We start from the raw sequence: 5,911 nt of genomic DNA on the forward strand, positions 1-5,911 counted from the left end.
CACTGTTGACCTTAGGTTTCGGACCGTGTGTTTTATGATTTCCATGACTCATTAAGCATCAGTTGAGAAGCATAATGGTTGGTCTTGCACTTGAAATAATAGTCCTAGTGTGAGCAATATCTGAGTGCCCCAGTTTCTGTAGATTTCCTCTCCTATCTTTTATTTGCACCTCCTTCTTCTTTCTTATTTTCTACTTTTATTGATTTTGTTCACACCACTATCGATTCATCTTCACTCTAGGTAAATGGCAATCTTTGTGTTTCTAATCACTATTCCCTATGGATACGACTACCCACTCACCAAGGTATTATTACTTTGACAAACCTGTGTACTTGTGGTTCACACGCAAAAGGGCATTGTCAGACATGTGGAAATACATCGTAAAAAAAGGGAGTGAGGGTTTACATCGTAAAAATCATTCCAAAATTTAAGAAATACATCGTAAAAATCATTCCAAAATCATTCTAAAGTATGCACCAACCATTTAACATGTAAATGAAACCGCAATCACCAGATTTAACCAAAATAAATCATGATTTGGAGAAAAAAAAGGGAGTGAGGGTTTACTGATGAAATGAGAATGAAAACCTTGAAAATGGCAGGAAAACTCGAACAAAATCCCTCTAAATCGACGATGAGAAATCAGGAGAGTGAAATGATGCATTCTCTTAGTGTTTGGGAGTGAAAAGATGAAGAAACACGAATAGGCTTTAAAGAAAAGCCGCGTCTCTTAGCATTCTGTGCATCCACACGGGCATGTGGAAATTACCCACGCTCGTATGACTCCACAGGAGAGCTTCACAGGGGCACTCACACGCCCATGTATGCTATAGGGATAGCACATCTTGCTTCTAAACGCATTCATATGGCTGTGTGGGAATTCCCAAGCCCGTGTGCTCGACCCAAAAGGGTACCCACACGCCCTTGTGGCTTCTCTGTCCATCCAAAAAATTTTATAAGTGTTCCACATGCCCCTGTGGATATTCCACACTAGCATGTGGATATTCACAGGGGTACTTACAGGGGCAGACACACGCCCTTGTGTCTTCTCAGGACGGAGATCTCTCTACAGAAATTCACACGGGCGTGTGAAAATTACCCGCACCCATGGGCCATTCACAGGGTCATCCACAGGGGCAGACACACGGCCCTGTGTCTTCTCAGGATAGAGTCTGAGAACTCTGCAGAGAAACACATGCCCGTGTGAAAATTATCCATGGCCATGTGACCGTCACAAGGTCATTCACAGTGGTGGACACATGCCCTTGTGTCCTCTCGGGATGAGCTCTGAATGGAGACACGCGCCCGTGTGGAAATTACACACAGCCGTGTGTCTTCTCTGGATGACTTAGAAAAGTTAACAGACTCTGCAGAAAATTTTTGCACACTCATACATACTTAGAGCCTGCCTAGACATTGGAAAATATGACTAGAGAATCATGAAAAACATGCTCAAACGACCAAGAAACTTCGCTAATCACAATTAGGCACATGAAAACACCAATAATCTACGAGAAAACCACAGCAATAGCATATAAAAGATTAAGACACTAACACTAAATCTCTTATTCATGCAAGTACTAAACAAAAACCTAGAAAAATAGTAAAGACTTGGGTTGCCTTCCAAGAAGCGCTTGTTTAACGTTACTAAGCTTGACGTACCTAACCTTACCTCATTTAGGCTCGTAAATGTAGGTTTCCCTCTTACCTACAACTTGAAAGCATGATGAGCATAATCTTTTCAAGGTAGAGGGAGAGTTATCAAGATTGTTACCACACAAGGGTTTGTCACCCTTACTCCATGCTTGCACATCCCCATTAGCCTTGGGATGCATCTCGTGGTGTCTCCTTGCTCAATTCATCTTTGGGATCATCTTCTTCATGATCCCCAGAGTAGGTTGCAACTTGTCCTCTAAAGCAAGTGTCAACACTTCTTCTTTCTCCACTCCTTGGTCTAGCAACCCTTCATACGGGTCCGGATTCATCATTTCCTATATGTATTCATCAATTAACTCATCAGTAGTGTCAAGAAAATACAAAGTATCATCAAAATCAAGAGAATGTCGCAAGGCTTCGACGAGGCGGTATGTCAACTTGTCATCACCAACTCATAAGCTTAACTCCCTGCCATCCATGTCAATGAGAGCTTTGGAAGTGCGCAAGAATGGCCTCCCAAGTATCACCGGAACATCGATATCCTCATCAACATCCAATACTACAAAGTCCACAGGAAATATATACTTGTCAACTTTCACGAGTACGTCTTCAATGATGCCCCTTGGATGCCTAATTATTCGGTCCCCAAATTGAAGTATCATCCAAGTGGGTCTAGGCTCTCCCAAGCCTGGCTTCTGGAAGAATGTGTAAGGCATGACATTGATGCTTGATAAGCCCTTGGGTAATAAGAATGTGAAGTGTTCTTTCTTTATGATGAGCATTACTTTTATCAGGTTTTAGCGCTAATATGTGTGTGTTTATGTTACTTTCATGCATATAGGGTTGTGAAGCCAAATGTTAGACAAAGAAGCCAATGTAGATCGTGAATGCACCATTTGGAGGAAATCTTAAGAAGGATCAAACGTGAAGACATAAGTCGGGTTAAAGATGCGAGAATGTGTGCCAACCTCCTCGTATTCAAGTTAGCACAATGATTTGGAGGGGCACAAAGGTAGTCACATTCAAGTATTTTGGCTTGTGCATGTATAGCAAGATCTCTAGCAATGTAGCCGTTTATTAAAAGCAAAGCGATTTACGACGTCAACGTGTGCCCGTTTATGTTACCTCGATGAGAACATGGATTTCGGGAGTATTTCGGGCCGATACTGTAGCAGGGTATTGTAGCAAACATTATAGCAATTCATTGTGGCAGGTACTTTTCATAGCCGGAGGAGAAAAGTGATTTCCAGATAATCCACAGGGGCGTGTGGAAATCCCACACGCCCGTGCGTTAATTCCACAGGCCCGTGTGGTGAATCCACAAGGGCATGTGGATTCCCGATTCCAGCCCTATTTAAGGCCGATTTCAGCCCCGATTTCAGCATTATTTTCTCCATCTTTTCCCCAACTTTCAAGAGGGAGACATCTAGGGTTTTGAGAGGTATTGGCAAGGTTTTTGGAGTGGTTCTACGGATTCGACATTGTGCTCCACTTGGAAGAAGGTTATTGGGAGAACTTTCGTCGGCACCGATCTAGGGAGGTTTGCCCTAGGCCAGACAAGGGGACCTTTGAAGGAGACAAGGCCACTCCACAAGACCATTGACATGACTACGGAGGGGGTTTTTCTATGGATTACTTATTTCTACATTCGATTTGATTGTTGATTGTAACTAGCTCCATGGAGAGCTAAACCCCCTAGTAGGTACTTAGATTTGTGAACCCTAGGATGTATTTGTTTCATTATACCTTCTATTATGTTTTTATTAATTGATGTTTTATTTGAGTTCCAATCTTGAATGCTTGACATACCACGACGGTTAGACAAAGCTAGATGGGAGAGGGTCGAGAGGGTGAGTCGAGAGGTAGCAGAGCATCCACTTTCCCCTCCGATGTTATTTATCCTACCTTCATTTCCTTGAGTTCTTTGCGGTCGTAGTAGAGTGAATGGGCTAAGGGATAATCTTCCGCTGGGGCTTAGTTGCAGAGGCAACGGAGTGAAGCGTTAAAGTGATTTTAGCACCTAGGGCTTAATTTTGACTAGGGGCCTCTCACTTGGACCAAAGGGTTAGGTCTATATCTAGGAACAGGGATTATCACTTGGAATCCCTAGAACTCCATGTCATTCTATCCGAGTGGGAGGTGTTGAGATTGTTCTATTCCTCCTCCGGGACATGGTATAGAGTTAGTCATGGTTGACCTTAGATTTAGGACCGTGTATTGAAGGATTTCCACGACTCATTAATGCATTAATTAGGAAACATAATAGTTGGTTCTGCACTTGAAACAATTGTCCTAGGCGGAACAATATCTGAGAACCCCATTTATATCGATAGCCTTATCTCTCAATTTTATTGTGCCTCTCGTTCTTATTTTTTTATCTCTTTTTATATAAATCTCATTCATCATACAATGGATTTATTCTCATCATAGTTAGATCGCAATTGTTGTGTTTCTAATCTCTATTCCCTGTAGATATAATACCCACTCATCTGGGATTTTTTACTTTGACACCTGTGCACTTGCAGTTTACACACATATTCAGTCGTGTCAATGCTAGCCCCTGAATCTGCCAAGGCTTTCTCTTCACCCATATTGCCAATGTTGCATGGGATGATAAAGCTTCCGGTGTCCTTCTTCTTGTTCGGCATATTCTTCTGCAACACCACCGAACATGAAGCATCTAAGATCATATATGCACTATCTTCCAACTCCATCTTGTTGGTCAAGAGGTCCTTGAGAAACTTTACATACTAAGGTATTTAAGATAACGCCTTCACAAATTGGATATTGATGTGCAACTACTTGAATAGACCCAAGAACTTCTTGTCTTGCTCATCATTTTGGTCATTCTTCAATCTTGAAGGATAAGGGATTCTTAGCTTGTAAGTTGGGGATGCCACTTCCTTCCCTTTGGTTCTCTCCTCGACCTCCACGACCTAGGGTGCTTCAACATTAGTCTTCTCACTCGGGAGCCTACCCTCAACTTTATGACCATTTCTCAAAATGATCACCTACACATGTTTTCTTGGGTTAGTTTCTGTGTTGCTAGGCAAACTCCCTTGAGGTCTTTCCAAGAGTGACTTCATAATTTGGCCCACTTCATTCTCCAAGTTATGCAAAGATCCGGTGTGGTTGCAAAGTGTAGCTTCGACCGACTGAAACAGTGTATCCGATGATTGAATAAACTTGGTCAATGCATTCTTTAAATCGGTCATCTGGTTGTCCAACCCTGAAACTCGATTCTCCATGTTTGGGGCTTGTTGTTGTTGTTGTTGGAAACCAGGTGGTGCCATTGTCTTCTGTTGCCCATGATTTCTCCAGGAATGTTTTGGGTAGCTCCTCCAACCCGGATTGTAGGTATTGCTATACGGATTTCATTGTCCTCTCATTGCATTATCCACAAAATTCACTTGATCCACCGAGGATGTACCACCAATAGAAATCGGGCAATCAGATGGAGCATGTCCTCCCTACACCCAGTGCAACTCGTCATAGGCACCACTCTAGGAGATGTTAGAGTGTTTAACTTCTTGCTCAATGACTCAACCTGGGGCGCCAGTGAGGTAACTGCATCAATCTCATGAAGTCCGGCTACCTTCTTTCTGCCCCATGTGTTCCATTGATAACTATTCATAGCCATTTCTTCAACGAGATATTGGGCCTCATCGGGGGTCTTGCTTCCTATGGTACCTCCTGCCGCAGCATCAAGTAACTACTTTGTGCTTGGGTTAAAGCCGTTATAGAAAGTCTGAATGATCATCCACTTAGGGAACCCATGTTGAGAACATTTCCGCAGGAGCACCTTGAACCTATCCCATGACTCAAATAGAGACTCTATTTCCATTTGCAGAAAAGATGATATTTCATTACTATTTTTTATAGATTTTTCAGGAAGGAAATATCGGTAATAAAAAGCTTCTACCATCTCCTCCCATGTGGTGATCGATGCTCTAGGTAACGAATGTAGCCATTGCTTTGCTCTCCCTTTCAAGGAAAATGGGAGGGCCCTCAACTTGATAGCATCATCCATTACTCCATTAATCTTGACCATGTCACACACTTCCAAGAAGTTCTCAATATGATTTTTTAAATCCTCATCAACCAAACCATTAAACTGTGCCAACTAATGTCCCATTTGGATGAAGCCTCACTTGAGCTCAAAATTCTGAGCTGTAATAGTGGCCACACAATACTGGACTGCGTACTAAGAACTATGGGTATGGCATAATCTGAGAGTGTCCTCTGCTGCACATTC

General features: G+C 42.5%; 1 non-coding gene across 1 annotated transcript; it reads left to right on the top strand.

Moving 5' to 3' along the window:
* Positions 1–5,426: 5,426 nt before the first annotated feature.
* LOC120256300 lies at positions 5,427–5,533 on the top strand. The gene has a single exon (XR_005535262.1). It is a non-coding gene; the product is annotated as a small nucleolar RNA R71 (small nucleolar RNA).
* Positions 5,534–5,911: the final 378 nt, after the last annotated feature.

The sequence above is a fragment of the Dioscorea cayenensis genome, unplaced genomic scaffold (assembly GCF_009730915.1).
Source record: "Dioscorea cayenensis subsp. rotundata cultivar TDr96_F1 unplaced genomic scaffold, TDr96_F1_v2_PseudoChromosome.rev07_lg8_w22 25.fasta BLBR01001388.1, whole genome shotgun sequence".
NCBI classification, from domain to species: Eukaryota; Viridiplantae; Streptophyta; class Magnoliopsida; order Dioscoreales; family Dioscoreaceae; genus Dioscorea; species Dioscorea cayenensis.